This window comes from Lontra canadensis, unplaced genomic scaffold (genome assembly GCF_010015895.1).
Source record: "Lontra canadensis isolate GAN:19392208 unplaced genomic scaffold, GSC_riverotter_1.0 scaffold34, whole genome shotgun sequence".
Taxonomy (NCBI): Eukaryota; Metazoa; Chordata; class Mammalia; order Carnivora; family Mustelidae; genus Lontra; species Lontra canadensis.
Genome location: NW_022631028.1, coordinates 2238078 through 2259135, shown reverse-complemented (window position 1 = coordinate 2259135; position 21058 = coordinate 2238078). Strand labels below are relative to the sequence as shown.

The 21058-nt window shown below is 42.5% G+C and overlaps 1 long non-coding RNA gene across 8 annotated transcripts in view; it reads right to left on the bottom strand.

Annotated features, from left to right (window-relative positions):
- LOC116873525 overlaps window positions 1–21058 on the bottom strand; it is a 327269-nt gene that overhangs the window by 201251 nt on the left and 104960 nt on the right. The gene's annotated exons all lie outside the window — the stretch shown is intronic.

Below are 21058 nucleotides of genomic sequence, written 5' to 3'. Positions count from 1 at the left end.
GTAGGGGTTGTGTGTGGAGTGCGGAAATAATAACACCCCCCCCCATGTGGGGCTCGATCCCAGGACTCTGGGATCATGACCTGAGCCAAAGGCCGATGCTTAATGACTAAGCCGCCCAGGTGCCCCTAGACTTAAGTTACTTTAAATCCAAGATCCTTCTCATCCCTATATCTCTAGCATCAATCACATGCCTGGCACATAGCCAGTATCCAATGATGATTTGTTGATTATGATCTAAGTACACTGGAAAATTATAGAGAGCACATGATACAACGCATGATGTGTGTTTAGCCCTGTGCCTGCATAGAATGAGTCTTCAATGCATGCGCAATAGTGTTCTTACTGTTATTATTTGCCTTAGATCAGTGAACATTGAATAAAACAATAAATGCCAGGCTTCTACGGGCTAAAGCTCACTAGGTAACTCAAATTGGAGGCACTAGGGAGCTACATTTTATTTGTTCAATGGGTAGTGGTCAGGCCCAAGGAAATCATCAATTTATAATATGAGATATTTTTTCTAGGGGTCAAGACATCCTGAAATCAAGGTACTTGAAACATAGCATTAATAGTCAGAAAGTTGCTTGTGAGCTTTGAATCAGAACAAAGGGCATTGTCTCTGTGGTCTTGTGGGAGGTGTGATACACAGAGACTTACCCTGATTCCACCATTCTGGTACATTTCTGGTGGCTGAGAAGTTAGTATCCAGCTAATACCCCAAATATAAGCTTGGTCTCTCTCTCTCTTTTACTCTCTCTCTTCCTCTTTTTCTCTTTCTCTCTGTCTCTGCCTCTCCACCTACCTTGTGACAACGAAATATAAATACTGACCGATCTGTCTTATCTATGCCTAATAACATTCTGAAGTTCAAAGGGACCTTCGAGAACATCTCTTCCCCTAAACTTACTCCAATATCAAAGATGACAAAAGCATCTCAAAGAAGTGGCTTTCCCAAAGACTGTGACAAAGCAAGGGCCTGACCCCACGCCCTGTCAGCAGTCAGCTCTAGCTACAATTCCTGGTTACGGTAGTCTGAAAAGCCCACTCCTCCCAAACTTGATTCATGCCCTAATTCCTGGTGTCTGTACCTGTTGCCTCGTATGGAGAAAATGTTTTACAGTTCAGGATCTTGAGATAGGGAGATTATCCTGGATCATCTGGGTGGATTGTAAATGAAATCACGTATATCCTTGTAAGAACTAGGCAAGGGGGAATCAGGAACACACTGAGGCAAAGGTGATGTGAAGATGCAGCAGAGAGCGATGTGAAGGTGCTGGCCTCGAAGACTGGTGGGACACCTGCATAAATAAGAGGACGCTGGTAGCCATCAGCTGGCAGCTGGAAGAAGCAACAAATGAGTTTTCCCCTAGATGTTCTGGAAGGAGCGCTGGTCTACCAACACCTTGATGTCAGCCCAGTGATATTGATTTTAGACTTCTGGCCTGCAGAACTGTAAGAGAATAAAACTCTACAGCTTTCAGCTACCAACTTTGAAGAAATTTGTTACAGCATCCACAGGAAAGTAATACACCTATGAAACCAGAAGTCACATTTTCCTTTTTAGACAATTTGTAGGCAACATGACATGGCAATGGGGCAAAATATTTTATATGCAGACTGTTGTGGTAATTACATACAACTCTTGGTCCAAAAATAACCTTTGATAACATACCAGGACTATAATTGTATTTTACATATATTTAGGAGAGATTTTTTTTCCTTAGTTTTTTCTTTCGATGCCTTTAAAGACATGGTGTCTTGTCTTATAAAGAACACATATAGTTTGACATTTGGTATGTTACTTTTTCAAAGAACTAATTTTAGGACATTTTGTTGATTTTAGCTTTAGTTTCAGAGGATTACTTTATTTTTAACTTTCTCCAAAAGCTAGACATACTCCATTTGAGACAACTGCAACCCCCAGGCAATCCCTGTAGCAATAATGCCTCCTCATTCTTCCCACGAGAGGATTTATTCAGTGCATAATCTTGGCTTGGGTGTAATTGGCACTTTCTGACCTTAAATAAAACACCTCTTATTAAGTTTATATCTTGAAACTATACAAGTCATCATTGGAAAGGATGCATTGGTATTGGTGAAAGATTAGTAGGCCACCCCTTCATTTTTTGAGGATCTATAGTTATTTAAAGTAGATGGCAAAATAAAATGGTGTTTATTGGTAAGACTAGATGTTTTTTAAATAAATTTTAACTGAGAGTAGAATTTTTAACATCCAAAAAGTGATGACACATAGGCTTCTGTGATCATTAATAGGTTATAGATTTCCAGCCATTGTTTCTAGTGAGAGTTGAGTTTTTACTTTCTGGAATTGTCTTGATTTTGTTTGAACGTATTTATCAAAAATCCCAATTGGTAAATAGAGGGGACAAAGTCACTGCAACTTATATATTTACTAATATAAACTAAATAGTATACAAGGTTTATATGTCCATCTGTCAGATATTTTAACAAAGGAACCAAAAATCTGGCATTCACCACCAAAGTGAGGAGAAAATTCTACCAAGAAACAGGGAAGCAAATAAAGGTCATTTCTTTTAAAATGAAAAGCAAGAGTCATCTGTGAGTTGAACCAAAGGAAATTGTCATTTTGTAGGTCAGAAAATGGTAGGATGACAGCAATTCTCTGTGATTCAACTTACTAGTTTGCTTAGAATTAATTGGTTTCGATGGTATTAGTGGTCCAATTTTGCTGGTGTTTGAATTGGCATACCAATTCAAAGATATGCCATGGACACTGATTCCATATGGTCTATTTCCCTACTTTGTCCCTTTGAAACAATTTGCCTTTCAGCAGCCAAACAGAGTTGTTCTTAGAAGATTTGGTGTCGATATCTAAAGAGAAGAGTGGAGTTTTGCAGACTTCAAAATGGCTGACACTCTACATGGAACAATTTGAGACCCCAAAACCATCAAAACCCCATTAGAACAGGAAATGAATAGGACTTAGGTATTACATCTCCCATCTTCCCATTCAACCCAGGAGGTAATGAATCTTGTGCTATTTCTTTTTTTTTTTTTTTTAAGATTTTATTTATTTATTTGACAGGGAGAGAGAGAGAGAGAGCGAGCTCATGAGCAGGGGCAAGTGGCAGAGGGATAGGAGGAGAGACAGAATCTCAAGCAAATTACTCGTTGAGCGTGGAGCCTGACACAGGGCTTGATCTCATGACCCTGAAATCATGACCTGAGTCTCAATCAGGAGTCCAGAACCCAAATGACTGAGCAACCCAGTTCCCCCAAATGGTATTTTTTAAAACATTAACTACATTTAAACAAAATGCCTCTATTCCGTCTTCCCCCTACTTATGAAAGTAAGAACTTACCTTGGTTATTTTTAGAAGGGCTCACATCAAATTAGAGTAGTGATGTCATCAAGTTTTTCCTTGATGTCAGGGCAAGTCAGAGTCCCAAGAGGAAAACAATAATATAGTCACACTGGGTAATTTTAGGAGAGATTAATAAAAGAGTAATTAACAAAAGCATGGGTGGGATATAATGATACCGCCAGAGATTACGCCATAGCATGGGGCTAGTGCTACCGATTGAATATTTGTTTCCCCCTAAAATTCTATGTTGAAAAACTAATGCTTAATGTGATAATACTTTGAGGTGGGGCCTTTGGGAAGTGACTAAGTCATGAGAGCCAAGCTTTCATGTCTGGGATTAGTGCCCTTCTTTTACCATTCTTGAGAGAGATTCCTTGCCCCTTCCGCCATGTAAGGACACAGCAAAAAGATGACCATCTATGAGCCAAGAAGCCCTCACAAAGCACCAGATCTTCCGGTGCCTTGATCTCAGGCTCCCCAATGTGCAGAACTCCGAGAAATAAGTTTCTTTTAGAAGCCACCCAGTCTATGTTATGTAGTTATACCAGCCCTAATGGACAAAGACATCTAGTACAGCTTGCAGCACTGTGTATATTTCTAGGTCTGATGTAAAACATGGGGTGGGGGGCTGGGGGACGGAGAGAGGGAGAGAGGATGGTAGATGGGTGGAGAAGCCTGTCTGAAAAGAACCATGACAATTTTATAGGAGAGGAATCTGGAGAATAAAAGCTCCAATCTAATCTATTCTTTCCTACCTCCATGTGCTAGGGTCTATTTTGCTGAGCCTACCATTAGCCAGAGAGCATGAGAAGCTGTTAATACACTCTCTGAAGGCCGGTATCTTGAGATACTGGGCAGACTGGACAAAGCTAGAGAGTGGATCTGTGAGAGCAAAAGAAATTTTTTTTTCAATTCCCAGTATTTATGCACAGCCCAGTCAGAAGCAAATCAATTTCATGTTCTTAGAAGAAACAGTATGAGTGTCTACATGGAGAATTGGAAGAGGGAATAACTAGTATTTATTATCTGTTACAGCTCAGATGCCATTTTGGGTAGTTGGTGTAAGCCATCTCAGTTATTTTCATTTTTGTTTTCAGAAAGGCAATACACCATAGACACATCACGATCCTACAGATAGAAATGCTCAAGTTAAACAACTTCGGTTATTTCTCCAGAGTCATACAGCTAGTAGGTGGTTGAGGCAGGATTCATACCAAATCTGACTAAAGTCACGGTCCCTGCTGATTTCATCCTTGCACATAACATGTCCGTACTTGTCTATAATTTGAGACCTCAAGCCTTATACATGTGAATCTTCAGTAAATACACTTATACACTGATGCCAGTCCTCAAAGGTCAGAAATGTTGTATTTGTATTAACCTGTGTGCTCTCAATACACACTGGTAATATCTTCCAAAATGTATCACCCCTTAGACATCTCACAGTGTCTTTATATACTGCTCTCTCTGCCTACAGTGTCCTCTCCCCGTCACCCACCATTTTGACCTATTTGCATCTTCATATCCTTCCAGGCCCACCACAAATGTTACCTTTTCTGAAAAAAAACCCACTCCTGAATTTCTCAGAATGAATGGCTTCTCACCTTTGTTCTCCAAATATGTCATTTAGTGCACCTATTACCATTAGGTATTAATGACTGTAACTTGTATGTTTCTCCGTCTTCCTTGGCCTAAATGGGGGATTTTTGTGGGGCTTGCCTTCACAGCATCTATTCCACCCTTCTTTGGGTGTCAGCATCCTGAGTTTCCTTTGGGGAACAATCCCTCCCTGACTGTCAATCCCTGTAAGTTAGGTTGGCGTCCTCTCTGTTCTAACTCCAGGATTGCTCTTGTGACCCAGCTTGGCCCATCAAAGCACCACCTCCTCTGGACTCAGTGACTAGCTTGAGAACAGGTCCATGACTGATCATGGCCAATCAAGGCTAAGCCTTGGACTTTTGCTGGAATGAACAAGAGAAAGGAGCTGGAGAGGGAGGAGAGATGGAGGAGTGGAAACTCTTCTTCTTTTCTCTAAGATTTGAATCAGATGGTTTAAAAAAATCTAGAGTCACCAAATAGAGAAGACTGTGTTGTAATAAAGTAGACACAAAGAAATTGGAGTAAAAATATTCAAAGAGGCCAAATCCTCATGACATTTGAAACTTTGCCTACTTGGTTTAGTCAGTGCTACTCCAAGTTTTTCAAGTATGTAACTTTAATACTTACATACTTAAGTTTTCAGATTCTCGCAACCCAAAAGTCATAACGATAACTGCCTAACAGTGCATCTGACATGGAGGGCAAATTGCTCAGAAAATATTCTTTGAACGAACTAAATGGAATCCTTGCAAACTGATATTTGTCCATGTGTCAAAGTCCTAAATCAAGAGGACCAATGAGCTTCCCACTTCCTTTTGGTTTTAAGACTTATAAGTACTTGAAATGTGTTTGCTAAAGACTTTATGTTCTCCCCTAGTAAATGACACCATCAGAGGAAAGATGCATTGTGGCTGAAATCAGGTAGCAAATGCCAAGTCTTAGTATGAGCCTGATTTTTCAACCCATCTGCTTCATCACTCCTGAGGATCGTTTGACAGTTTCTGGGGATGTGGGGGGTAAGATGTTTGGAATACCATTTCCTACTATGTAGGAAAAATGAGATTAGAATATTCCTTTCTAGTGTCCTGGTATTTTTCTTTATCCAAATTCATCTGTCCCCAGGCATTTTCCTACAATAACAGTAGACACGTTTTAGAGTTTCTGAACTGCTCACAAACATTCCCTGAGGTTAAGGGACTGACAGAAGCCATGCTTGGGAATTTCACAGATAACTGAACCAGGGGTAGAAGCCTGAAGCATGGTGGGTCAATTTCCCCCAGAAATCTGGAATTAGAGCTGAGAGATAGAGAGTGGAATCGATCCAGTCATTTCATGTGCCTGGAACTACAACACATGGCCTGGGGAGCTGTGGGTGGGCATCTTTTCCCCACCATGTGGAATAAGGAGCAGAGAAGATGAGTCTGCTGGGACAAAAGAAAATGAAACAGGTGTGCAGATACAAGCAGAGATGGAGAGTGTATACTCTCTGGTCCCTGCCGTCCCTACAGCTCACTATTCTAGAATTTTCTGAGGCCTCACTGCATTTCTGCTCACAATTTCATTACAGCACCTCTGCATCTTTGTACTAAATCCTCATTTTTTTCGTGAAGCTAACCCAACTTGATGTCTGGTGCAACCAACCATAAAAAGAAAAAGAAAAGAAAAACCTCATATATTAGCCAAAAAAAAAAAAAAAAAAAATCTTAAGATGAGGAAAACATGAGAAGAAATACCCCAGTTGAGAGAAACAAAACAAAAATTATCCAGAGAGTTGGCAATTGTCATTCCAAAATCATTCAAGAGATGTCTCTCAGCTCTGAGAAGAGAAAGAGAAAGCTCCTCATTCAGCCAGCTGTGCAGAACTGAAATTGAATGGACCTACTCCGTGGATTCACCAAGTTGCCGAAAGTAAATTCCTTCCCGCAGTCTTCAGCCTGCAGCTGAGCCATGAAATGTATCCCCAGCAAAACAATTCCTTTCCAAGTCCTGTCCCATGACTTCGTAAAGTTGTCAGCACACAAGAGCTGGAGCAACTCGCAAGCCAACAGATGTCACGTTTGCATCATTGTTGACATGTAGACTAATACTCAGATGGCCCGTTAAGTAGATGGACGTATATGTTCTGCACAAAAATGGAACCCAACTGGTGGCTGGACAGCCCTGCCCTGGCTCTGTATGGCTGGAAACCCCATTTGGCTCAGGAAGAAGAAAGACATGAGAATCGTGTCAAAACACATTAGTGTATTTTATTTGGCCATTGCATTCCCTTATTGGGATCTAATAAAGCTAAGGAGATTTTAGGTTATGAAATCTGCATTTCTTGCTCGTCTTTGTTTTGAAAACACGTGTGGCATGATATGGATAAAGAACATCTTACTTGAGCTTCTGACCGATTCTCCCCAGCTCACAAACAGATTGGCATCCTCAGAAAAATAAAAATCTGTCCCTGCTCTTTTTTTTCTTTTCTGTTTTCAAAGCACTGGAGCTATTAAAAGCAACAGAAAGCATGTCCCTTTTTATCCTAAAACAAGACAAAAAAAAAAAAAACAACAACTAACCTTTCCCTTACTTTAATTGTAAGATGATTACTCACGTTATTGGACATCTTTTGGAAATATCTGGATAAAAATACCAAAGGCACATTGATGCAATCTGCAGATGATACTAAATTGGGAAATGCTGTTTTTATTATTAATGACTGTGGATCAGGCAGCCAGACTCAAGAACAGCATGGGTGAGAAGGGAAGGGTGCAGTCGAGCAAGTTACGTTTCTGAGAAAGGCAAAAGTAGCTATGAAAAATTAAAATGAATCTAAAAACCAGATGCAGTGTGAGTCGTGAACAGGTGAGCCTCAGAAATTTCACTCTTCCAGCCGGCGGGGACATGCATGGATGGCCAATTAGAGATCTCCGTACACAGGGAAGTGAGAGCTGAGCTAATTCTAGTTCCACAAGTGGAGGCATTGTGTCTCAAAACAGATCATCTTTTCTTCCAAAACATTAATAAGACTGCACCTGGCGTTGAGTGTGAAGTTCTGGAACTGTCCTAGAATGACGTTAAAAGACGCGCGCGCGCACACACACACACACACACACCCTTCTTTGTAATTTTTCAGGCTTTTCTTTTTTTTTCCTCAACAAAGAAATATACAACCACCTTCCTCTTCATTTTCTTAGCAATTCCTAACAATGTATCAGCCACTTCTCCTGACTGGGATCCTCCTTGAGCTTATCTGAAGAAATATGGATGCCTAGTAAGCATTCCCAGATTCACGTACTGGACCCCAAGCTCTGTTCTTCTCATGGCTCCCACCAAAGCTGCTGCTTTCCCCAGTTTTCCTTGCCTTGGTTCTTGGCACTGCACTCTTCCATGCACTCAGGCTTTACAGTGATCCTGGACTCGCTTCTTTCTCCCAAACCACATGTCCCATTCATTCGCAGCTCCTGTTGGCTCTAACTTCAAAATGAATTTGGCATCTGCCCACATCACCACTTCCATTGCAGCCACATGGACTCACACTGCCAGGATCTCTTGTCATGTTTGTTGCATTAAATATCCGAGTGGGGGAGGGAGTGGTGCTGAGTGGCTCAAACAGTTAAGCAACAGACTCCTGGTTTTAGCTTAGGTCATGATCTCAGGATCCTGAGATCGATCCTTGCATTGGGCTCCACACTGGGCGCAGAGTCTGCTGGAAATTCTCTCTTTCCTTCTCCCTCTGCCCCGCCCCTCTCTCATGCTCCCATGTGCTCTAAATAAGTAAATTCTTTAAAAAACCATTCTAGTCGGAGTCTCTGCTTCTCTTAACATGAAGGTCAGCCCCTGTCATTTCCCTTCTCAGAAGTCTCCAGTGGTTTCCCAAATCAGCGTCTAGAAGTCGACAAGGCCCTCTGTGATCTGCCACCACTTACTACCATGACCCCATCTTCTACTCCTGTCTCAGTCACTCAACTCCAGCCACATGGGCCTCCTTGTTATCCCCACAACACGCCAGGAAGATTCCTGTTTTGTCTTTGCACATGGCTTCCCTGTGCCTGGAATTCTTTTACCCAGATATGAACGTGCTTCCCTCCCTCAGGTCTTTATTCCAGAATCTGCAGTGCAGCCTTTCCCAATGCCCTGATGTTACATGCAATCCACATTCACAGCACATGTCCTTTCCCCTCTACCTGCTTTATCTCTCTTCCTTGTACCTCTCATCAGTGACCATGCTCTGTGTGTTTCTTATTTATTATCTGTCTCTCCCCTGATAGACACACCCAGAATATACATTCCTGCCATCGTTTGCTTTCCTGTTTTATTCCCACACCTAGAACAGTGCTTATCACGCAGGAGGAGCTCCATAAATATTTGCAGGAAAACAGAATGCAACTTGATGTTTGTTGGCATGTTCAGGGTGCTTTCATAACCAACACCCTTGATCAGAATCAGCATAGTCCAAAAACTATCGAAGTTCAAATCCGGAGAGCAGATCTGAGGTGCTTTTCAAGTAACTTTGTTTGTCGACACAGTGTGTGTATCCTCCACTCGGAGGCTAAACAGCACTGTTTTCTAAGCTAGCACCATTTCTAGCTAGAATGCTATAGTGCTGTATTTTTAATCTGTAGGGAACATATTTTCAGGAGATGCAATAGCCAAGCTAGAGAGGCATCTTTTTTTTTTTTTTTAAAGATTTTATTTATTTATTTGACAGAGGGAGAGATCGAAAGTAGGCAGAGAAGCAGACAGAAAGAGAGGAGGAAGCAGGCTCCCCGAGGAGCAGAGAGCCCGATGCAGGGGCTCTATCCCAGGACCCTGGGATCATGACCTGAGCCGAAGGCAGAGGCTTTAACCCACTGAGACACCCAGGTGCCCCTAGAGAGGCATCTTTAAAAAAAAAATCTCAGAAATAAGGAAATTAATGCTCAAAAAATGGAATCCAGTGCAAAGAACACTGATTCTGCAATTAGACGAGAACTAACACTGTCAGGCAGTGTTCTCAGAACTTACCTGTATTAACTTGTTCAGCATTCACTACAACCCCAGGAGATAGGAATTATTGTCTTTACACCCAGTATATGGATGGGAAAAAGAAGGCAGAGGGAGTGGCAATCCTTTACCCAATGCTAGATAACCCTTGGGAGATGGGTTTCTTTCTTTCTTTCTTTCTTTCTTTCTTTCTTTCTTTCTTTCTTTCTTTCTTTCTTTTCTTTCTTTCTTTCTTTCAAGATTTTATGTATTTGACAGAAAGAAAGCATAAGCCGGGGGAGCAGGAGAGGGAGAAGTAGGCTCCCCACTGAGAGGGGAGCCGTATGTGGGACTCAATCCCAGGACCCTGTGATCATGACCTGAGTCAAAGACAGATGCTTAACCAACTGAGCCACCCAAGCACCCCCAGAGTCCATGTTCTTAAGTGCATATGCCCCAAATCCTCACACTTTTTTTTTTAATCTCAGGAGCCCCTAACACTCCTAAAAAGTACCGAGACCCCAAAAGAGCTTTGTTTATGTGCCTTATACCTGTCAATAGTTACTGCATTTAAAGTGAAACTAAGTTAAAAAATACTTCCTCATTAACTCATTTTAAACAACAATCGTACACTAACTATATGTTACCATAAATAACATGTTAAGATAAATAATTATGTTTCCCCAAACAAAAAACATTTGGCTAAGAGTAGCATTGTTGTACATTTAATGTCTGACTTAGTGGAAGCTAGCTTGACGAGCCCATCTGCTTCTGCCTTCAACCTGCTATTTTATGCTGTTTTGATTGAAGGATACGAAGAAAATCCAACTTCATACGGATACACAATTGGAAAAGAATAGTTTAATAGCTTTTCAGATAATTGTAGGTGTTCTTCTTTGACAGTGTGCGAAAGTGCTACTTTTGATAGTATGACAACTATTGTTTTCATAAAGGTTAGTTGTAGCATGGAATCCAAAATCACATCAAGAAATTTTTCATACTTTGTTATAGTCAATTCCATGAGTCATTTTGTATTTTTGATGGCTCTTTTAGCCATGCATGTTTTTGGGGTTTTTTTAACACTATGCATTGGACATTTGGAAAATACCAGTTCAGTGAATTTTGAAAATCTTAAAAAAAAAATTTTTTTTTTAAACAGGCTCATTACTGTCACTGCTTTCATTGTAAAAAGGCCTTATGAAATGGAAAGCTGACAAGCTAATGCTGGCAGAGACACGTTTTCCAAAATTCTGATTTTTGCTTGAAAGTCTGAACTGTATTACTGGCAACAAGTAATACCAGGCTATCATCCCGGGGCCCTCTGCTCATTGATTTAGCATAGATTTCTAAGTGTTAGCTTCCAGTTATGTTGGTATCTTCCGAAACTTTATTGATTTACGTGAGCATGTTTGTCAAAAGTCCTCATGTAATATGGCTAGGAGAAAAGTGACTTCAACTTATAAAATTAACATCACTATAAAAAGAATTAAAATTTTTGCCAAGGCAGCAATAGCTTTGCTGAGCAAGGCTTTTGAACCATCAGGGCACATGTTAACACACACACACACACACACACACACACACACACACAGAGTTAAACAATGTCTTGGCATTTTTAAGGTAATCGTTGTGACCACACAGGCCTCTTAAAAAACCTTTGGCCAGTTGAAGGAATCTTCGACCACACTGAGAACTGTCTCACTGTACTGGCCCGTCTCCCGCATCCAAACCAGCCCCATTACAAACTGTGCCCCTCCAGCTTCTCCAAGTTTCTTCAGTTTCCTCACCTGTAAAATGCAGCTATTAAAACATAATTTGGGTCTCACGAAATGAACTTAAAAACTTGAGCTAATCCTACGTTAAGCTCCTGGAGAAGTTTCCAGCACACAGAAGGTGCTGGAAATGTGGTCGCTTTCGAGATCTTTGCCGAAATGCATAGCAAGTTATCGGCAAAGCATACCTTTAGCTCCTGCCTGGAGTTTCCCTGGTTCTTTCATAGAAACCCAAGTTTCTCTAGGGTTGTGACAACAAGGAGCAAAGAAGCCATTTCAGCTGATTCAGTGGGGGTGAGTGGTCGTCCTCGTTCCTGTCCTCGCCCAGACGTGCAAGCACTTGCGGGCATCACTAAGAATATGTATAACCAGCACTTAGGTCATGAATTTGCTGTGTCCTCACTCTGTGACTTCCCGTGCGTTTTCTAAGCCTCAGCTCTCTCTTCTGTAAAACTGGATAATAGCACCTACCTTATGCAGACACTGTGATAACTGAATGAGACAATGCACAGAAACAGTAGGGTACCAGGCCTGTGTAAATGTTCAGGAATGGTGAGCTGCTTGCTACCACCATAGTAAGGACTGTTGGGGTTACCCTGCAGAGCTCAGCTCACCGTCACATCCTCAGGGAAGCCTTTTCTGACCCTTTCATGAAAGCACCTGATTTGATAATCTCATTGCTCCTATACCTCTCCTTCCCCGGACTTGATATAGTTGTATTTCCATAGGGGATCATCTGATGGCTGTTTATCATGCACACTAGGCTCTAAGCTCAAAAATGTCAGGGATGGGGTCTGTGATGCTCACCACTTTATTCCAACATCTGGCTCTGTGCCCAGCACTAAGCAGGCTTCAGTAAATATTTATTGAAGGGATGAATGAAATAGTTAATTTAGTAGTTTGGCAAAGCATAGCTTTCCCCCAGTATATAATTTATCTGAACGTCCTCTAGCACTTGTTACTCAAAGAATGATCTGCAGACCAGGAATAGCCACCTAACCTGGGAGCTGGCTGGAAATGCAACGGGTCTCACTCCAGAACTACAGAATCTAAATGTGCATTTTTTTTAAAGATTTTATTTATTTATTTGACAAACAGAGATCACAAGTAGGCAGAGGCAGGCAGAGAGAGAGGAGGAAGCAGGCTCCCTGCTGAGCAGAGACCCCCCCCCCCCGCCCCTGACATGGGACTCGATCCCAGGACCCTGAGATCATGACCTGAGCCGAAGGCAGAGGCTTTAACCCACGGAGCTGCCCAGGTGCCCCCTAAATGTCCCCAGGTGATTCATATTCTTATCAAAGTTTTAGAAGTATGGACTATTGCCAACTCTTCACCAGTCCCAGGGCGGGGGGACAGAGAAAGGGGGGGGGAAAGGAGAAGATAAGGGGAGATAGGGAAGGGGAGGGAGCAGAGCGAAGGGAAAAGAAGGGGAGGGGAGGGAAGTGAAAGGGAGGTGGAGAGGGTGGAAGAGGAGGAGAGAAAGGGAGGGAAGGGGAGGGAAGACCAAACAATCACTAAATTTCCTGGATAAAACAGCACCGCCTTCCACAATTCCAGGTCTCATTACATACCCAATACAAACATTATTACAAATATTACCATGTCTAAAAACCAGCTGCATTTAAAATTTTTTTTCAGGCTGGGCCAGGCTGCTCTTATTTCCTATTCACATATGATTTTTTCCAGAAGACTATTTTGGTCTCAGTTGAATAATTTATTTCAGAGACTTTACATCCTAAAATATTCTCTGGAGGAGACAGAAACACCATCTGTGCCCACTTCTGGAAAAACAGCCCCAAACCATGAAGTAGGGGGTGTCATTTTCATTACAGAGTTGCAAAATGTGAATGCTTTCTTGTCTACCACAACCTCAGAGAGGAGAGAAAACACACACACCAAAATCCCTGCTACCATAATAGCACCAAGCCAGCCCCACTCCGACTCAGCCCAAAGAGATTATAAAAATATGCATGGCACCCAGTTGACCCCTGGAAAAATTACAGCCTAGCTTTTTAATGAAAAGGTTATTATTCTTAGAATTTATTTCCACTTCTGAATGGGGAAGCGCCTTCATCATTGGGTAGTGGTATGCAAGAACTCGAAGAGATTTCAATGAATGATTCATTTGCCTGTGTTCAATCTTACACAGTTCGTGGGGTTAAGGTTTCAAAATCCCCTTTGTTGCTGTGTTCTCTGCTCCCAAGGGGAAGAAATGGGCCGGGCCAGAAGCAAGGCACCTTTCACTCCTTTGTGTCCTGCCCCCACCAATGCATTGACCTGGCAAGATCTGAATCTTCGAGCTGATGGTTATCAAATGGCATGTGAGGTTCCTGCTACATGTTTTCCTGCAGCTTCTTCCTTGCCTGGGACTCTTCTCTGGGACTCTCTCCATTCCATCTCCTACGCAGGTACGCAGGCAAAAAATGCTGCCTCGAGAGATAAAGAAGCTGCTGCGTCTGTAGATATAATGCCTACAGTGGGTCTGCCCGTGTGTCATGGACTCCCCCCACCCTAGCTTTCCCTGTGGGTCCTGCCAGGGTCCCAGGCACGAACACGTGTTGAGAAGGGGACATTAGGACAACCAGAGAGTGAACACAAGACGATCCAAACTGAGGTAACAGAGCAGGGAGAGACTATGGCTGTACTTGAGAATCACCTGGGAGTCCCAGTGATGCCCAAGCCATATGTCGTTATCAGTTCAACCTGAGTCTGCGGGAGTTAGACACAGGCATCAGGATTTTGTTTACCCCGATGCTTCCCAAGCTTTCCTGGAGCGTCCGGATGCTTTCCCGAAGCCTCCCAAGTGATTCTCATGTGAAATCAAGTTTGAGAACCAATTATTGTTTCAAGGTGATGTGAGTGGAGTGTGGGGGGCTGTTGTGTAGACCGAAAACAACCTCAAAATAACTCCAGGAGGATTCTCGGTACTCAGCGATCCTTGAACTGGGCCAGTTCAGTTCCTAAGCAAAGCTTACGAAACATTTGTTGTCAAGTCAAATTTGTTTATGTTGAGTGTCAAATACCCCATCAAGTAAAGCAGATAAGCCTAGAACCCTGATCTTTTAATAATCTTCACGTGGATGCCCACAATCTCTGTACCAGACAATTCTCTGTACCAACAATGCAAGTTACTGGTGATTTCATGATGATATTAACATTATTATAATTACCAGTAACAACTAACATACACTCAGTGCCTAAGCACTATACACATCTACCTTTCTTTCTTTCTTAGAAAGAGTGTGTGAAAAAAAGAAAAAGAAAAAGAAAGAGTATGTGCATGATCAGGGCAGGGCACAGAGGGAGAGGGAGAGAGACAATCTTAAGCAGGCTCCATGCTCAGTGCAGAACCTGATGTGGGGCTCTCATGAGCCTGAGATCATGACCTGAACTGAAATCAAGAGTCAGATTCTTAATCAAGTGAGCCACCCAGGTGCTTCTGTTACACATTATTTCTAACTTAGTCATCCTATAAACACTAAGGTGCATACTATTAGCAATTTTCTTCCCTATGAATGAGATTTGAAGAGGCTAAGTAACTAGCCCAACTTGACACAGCTAGCACATGCCAGGGGTTGGAAATCTCATCTCACATGCCATGATGAATTAGGCAAATGAGGCAGTATTCCACTTTTTAGTTAATATTTTAATTATTTTATTTTGGTGTCCCCAGAGCTACGCCCATGATATTTTGTGTAAAGCATTTGAGGAATTAGATATTTTCCTGCCCTCACAGCCTGGTGTGGAAAACAGATACATGATGATTACCATATAATATATTAGTGGCTACCTGAAGTATTCTTAGAAAGCGAATCAGGGGCAATAAATTCTGTTTAGGTAGACAGAATGGTGTCAGGGGAGGTTTACTAATAGGAGAGGGTATCTTCTAGTGGGCTTTAAAGACTGAATAGGAGTCTGCCAAGCAGAAAAGATAGAAGCACGCCAAATGGGCTGAAAAGAAGGGGCAAACACACAAGCATAAAATGTTAACGGTTTCTAGAGAACTGATCAGCTTCTGGTAAGGGTCCTCCAAAAAAGCGTGCATTGGGAATTACCGAGAAGCTTGTTGAAACACACATTGCTGGGCCCAAATCCCAGAGCTTTTGACTCAGTAGGACCGAGTGAGACCACAAATTTGCATTTTTAATGAGCTCTCAGGTGTTGCTTATCCTTCTCGTCCAGGAACAACACCATGTTGAGAGCGTGGTCTACTTAGAAGGATCATCTGGAAACCCCCACAGCTTGTGTGTGTGTGAGACACAGACCAAAGTCAGCAAGACTCACACTGAACAAAATTCTCTGAAGAGATGAGGATTTCTTCTTTTCTTGCAAGGAGTGGTGGCTAAATTTTACTGTTGGTTTTGGGAGCAATTCATCCTGAAGCTGTCCAGTGGGAGGAAGCAGAGAAACCATACCTCGGGACCGAAACGAGGGAACCTGGGCTTTTCCTGCATCTGTGCCCCACCAGTGCCCCTATTCACATGCTCGTGAAGGCCTGAGGCTAGAGGAGACCAAGCACACTAGATCTTTTGTTGTGCGAGCAAGCATTTCTGTCCAGTTCAGAGGGAGGATGGCATTTTTTACATCTCTTCCTGCAGTTTTGGCCCTGTGTCTGCTGACCACAGGTGAGTTCCTGTGTTTATCACCAACATGATCTGTTGAGTGCCAAGGGCCACGGGGGCGCGGGGGGGGGGGGATTGGGGGGGATGGGGAGACAAGTTGGGACTGCTCTCACATGCAAAGAATGGAGAGGGTGCTGGAATGCCAGGCTCATGGGGGAAGGCCTGGGACAGATGACCTCCTTGTGAAATCATTCCTTTTCCTCTGTCTCTAATTCAATTATCACGCTTTGCTTCTCTCATTCTCCAGGATGGAAAAATCTAGACTGCCTCTGCCATTGCTCCTCAACCCCCCTTCTACAGGGGTGTGCAACCCTTCCAGGCCTGCCTCCAATTTTAGGGTCTTCCTCTTTCAACACCCACCCTATGTAGGACAGATCCCAGCTAGATCTGAACATCCTCTTTGCCCAATAATTGGGGAACTTGAGGCATCTAGTTCCAATGCCTGATTTTGTCACGAGGCTGGTATCCCAGCTGATAGCCAATAGGTGTGTGTACGTTCCGGCAGGGACCCTCCCAGACCCCACCACTACTCCCAGGATTTGAGAGAGAGGAGTAGGAATTGCCTACCAGAGAAAGGAAACAAAACCGTGTTGTTTGGATTCGTGTTCTATGTTTGTTTTCCTCTGGAATGCCATTCCCCATTACTCTCTTGTAATCTTCTAGAAAATTTCTAGAAGCCTACTGAGTCGTCCACTTCGTTACTGGCCAAAAGCGATGGAAACCCTGTCTTCCAGTTTGGGATTTCCATTTTCTTGCTGTTTGGCCAGGAAGGAGGAGAAAGCGTTCGATGGGTCTAAAAAGCAATAGTACCTGAGGCCAGTCGAGCCTGGTGCCGTGGGCTGCACCAGAAGCCTGTGCTCCATTTCTTTTAGGGAACGGGAGCTTTATCATCAGTATTATTGATGAGACTCTGGCTTCCTTTCCAGAGATTAAGTATTTTTGTCATCATGTCTATTATTCTTCACAAGAACCCAATTAAGGAAGATTGCCTCAACAGAGGAGACTGATTAAATTCACAGATTTATTGCAAAACCACTTTGGGACTTGAGGAAAATGAGTTTCACTGCTGAGCTTCCTTGCTTTAAAGAAAAAAAAAAAAGTCAAGCTGTAAGACTGCATCCTGGAATATCCATCCATAACAGATCATAAAATACCCATAACATGCACACAGTTTATCTTTCTCCAGAGAGGCTCGAGATGCTTCTTCTAGGCTCATAGTACCTCCCCAAGTGGTAGGTGATGGCTTCTGTGTTTCTGGGACACAAGAGGGAATTCTGACCCAGAGCAGGATGAGGCAGACAGAGGCCAAAGGGAAGATTTTGCTTTGCAAAGCTTACAGCCCATTGGCTCAGGGAGACCCTTGTGATATGGGTCCCAGAAAAGTTGCTGTAAGTAGGAATGATGTAAACGAAATCTGATTTTTCCATAGAAATGAGGACAGCATTGAGGATTCCTGGCCCCAAACCCAATGCCCAAAATATTAATGAAACAACCACAAGCATTATTTTAAAACTTGTAACTTGCTAGTGAGGATATCCAAGACAAAACCCATACTCCCACCACAAAAATCTCAGGATTTGTTTATTTAAGGCAGCCTTTCCCCAATTGTTTTCTGTAGAACATTAACCTCAGAGGACGCCCTGGAAGGAAAGGTTTGTGGTGATAAAATTGGGGCATTGCTGCCTGCCTATTGGGTGCTCCTTGATTTGCAATCCTTATTAACACAATCAAAATAACAGCTAAGTCTTACTCAAAGTCTGCCTGAGCCAAGCACCTGCCGTATTTTAACTCACCCAGCCTGAGGCAGATACTGATTTACGCCATTTTGCACATGAGGCAAGGGCGGCATGGAACAGTTAAATGGGTTGCCTGGTTAAAAGGTTCAAGGTCCAGCCACGTTTCAAATCTGTTCTCATCCTGAAACGCATGCTCTGAACCTCTAAGCTTCATCACATCCTCACTGTGTAGCTACCTGGTCACACGGCTGTGTCTGTTTTTTTTTGTTTGTTTGCTTTGTTTTTGTTTTTGTTTTCCATTATTGCTTCTTTATACAATTGAGTCCATCCCTAACTGTCACGGTGGGTCATCTTTTGTTGGTATCCTTAATGTGTATGCATGTCTTCACACAGAGCCAGGCTGGGATCATCGTAGGTGATACCGTCCCCTCACATCAAGCTGTCATGCTTCCATCTCACATGGCCTTGGTATAAGTGCTTGAAGCATGCTTTAGTGGATTTTCATCAGTATCTCTGACAGTTTATAGATAAACAAAGATGTAAGGGAGACAGGATGTGTCTGAGTTTATTTACCCTGTCTTTGGCAAGAGAGTCTTTGTCTACAACATGAAAGTGAGTAAAAAGCAAAAGTGGGTTAAAAAATGACACCCAGGGTATAACGTTAGCCCTTGTGTTTGTGGGATTGGGATTTCTTGCACCACTGGCATCTAAGTAACTATGAGCTGATGGTGTATTTTATCGGAGCGATGTCAGGGGAAGGGTGAGGAGGAGAGACAGATTATTCTGTACCATCATTTTCACCCTGAAGAAATCCTTCATTAAATTTAGGAACCGGGTTGTCTGCTAATCATTTTACCAAAGGGTGTTTGCTCAGGAAATGGACTTTTCAAGGGTGGGGAAGAGAAGAATGTGAATTATCAGTAGCGGACCATCCCAGCGGTGGCAGACCATCCCAGCGGTGGCAGAGTCAAGAGGTACAAGAAGTGGTGTGGTGGGTTGTGTCTGGTTGCACAGGGTACCTAATATCCGCCATCATTCTTGACCCTAATTAAGTCTGCTGCTTTCTATAAATGCCTGTGTTCTCTGAGAGCCTAAACGTGAAAGGATTTGCCCTTCCTTTGCCCCCTTGATCAGTCAGAAATAATTTAATGAGAACCTATGTTACACTCAATGTTTCCTTTACACACAGGCCTGTTCCCTGATGTGGTCTGGTTGAGGCTCAAGGATGTTTTTTGTTGCTGAAACTGTGCTCCATGCTTTCCATGGATTATCTCCTATATCCACACCAGCCTTAATAGAGCCCTCTATGAGCTGTGGGTTATAGAAGAGTAAACTGAGGCTAGAAGAGGAGAAATGGCTTGTTGAAAGACATACAGCAGGAAGGGACAGAGCCAGGAAATTAACTGTGCAACCGTGAATTTGAAAGCCTATACTGTTTACGGCTATCAGATGCCAGATAAGCGAGTGGGAACTCCTTCACCACTGTTTGCATGGACTAGATGTTTAGGAAGTATAAAGAGAAAAAGAAAATGCTTGATTTGTGTCTTAAAAATCAGTATTATTACTAATTGGGTATGTAGGACCTCTGATGTTGCTGGAACTAAAAAAAAAAAAAATTAGGAGATCATTTATTTTAGGGAAAACACTAACTATATGGATAAAATTCTTCTGGGTAAAAAGATGCAAAGAACATCGGTGCTACCAGCAGCCAAAACAGACCACCTCTATTGCGGCTGTGATTGAGATATTAGAATTTGCTCTTTCTTCAGCTGTATAGAAGGTACTTGAAACCATCCTGAAATGGAATTTAATTCTCTCACATAACGCATGCCGTAAGCCCACTTTTTAAAATTTAGGTGATGACCAGTAATCTCATGAATGTGAAAATGCCAGTGGGGGTGGGGCAACCATTCTGGTCTCAAACGAGCTTTTTTTTTTTTTTTAAAGATTTTATTTATTTATTTGACAGAGAGGGAGATCCCAAGTAGGCAGAGAGACAGACAGAGAGAGAGAGGGAAGCAGGCTCCCTGCTGAGCAGAGAGCCCGATGCGGGGCTCGATCCCAGGACCCTGAGATCATGACCTGAGCCGAAAGCAGAGGCTTAACCCGCTGAGCCACCCAGGCGCCCCTCAAACGAGCTTTAAATATTAAGCGGAAGCTCTTCAGCAATAAAAAGAAATGAGCTATCCGCTCACAAGAAGACTTGGGGGAGCCTTCAATGCATATTGCTAAGGAAAGACACCAATCTGAAAAGGAAACTACGTACTGTATGAGTCCCACTGTAGGGCATTCTGGAAACAGTAAACCTATGGAGATAGTAAAAGGATTAATGGTTGCCCTGGTTGCCGGGAGAGAGGGATACATCGGTTGAGCATAGAGGATTTTTAGGGCAAGAAAGCCATTGTGTGTGACACTATAATGGTGGATACATGTCACCGGACATTTGTGACAACTCCTAGATGGTGCCATACAAAGAGTAACATAATATAAACTCTGGATTTCAGTTAATAACAATGTATTCATACAGGTTCATCAGTGACAACAAATGGACCACACTAATGCAAGGTGTTAATAATGGGGGAAACTGCAGAAGAGGGCAAAGTGAAGAAGTAGATGGGAACTCCATGCTTTCTGTTCAACTTCTCTATACACCTAAAACTGTTCCCAAAAAAAAGAAGTAATAGACTTTTTTTTTTTTAAGCAAGAAGATGTTTTTCATCATCCTAGCATCTCTGTAGATGATAGTGCCCTTGTAGGAAAAAAAAAACTGATAATCCTCTCAGTGCATAATACTAACTCAGTGCTCAGGTTGTAACAACCAAGGAATATACGAAAGGTCAATTTAAACGTCTCAGTGGGTTGGAAAGACAAAGCAGACTTTGTGCCACAATAGAACTCATCCCATGGAACCATGGAGATGGCAGGAGATAAAACAATACTCTTTATCGCCAGCAGATTAACTAGCAAGGACATGTTCTTTCTATTTATCCTATAGGCTCCTAAGGACAATGGGCCTTTTGTCCTTACACCTGTTGAAA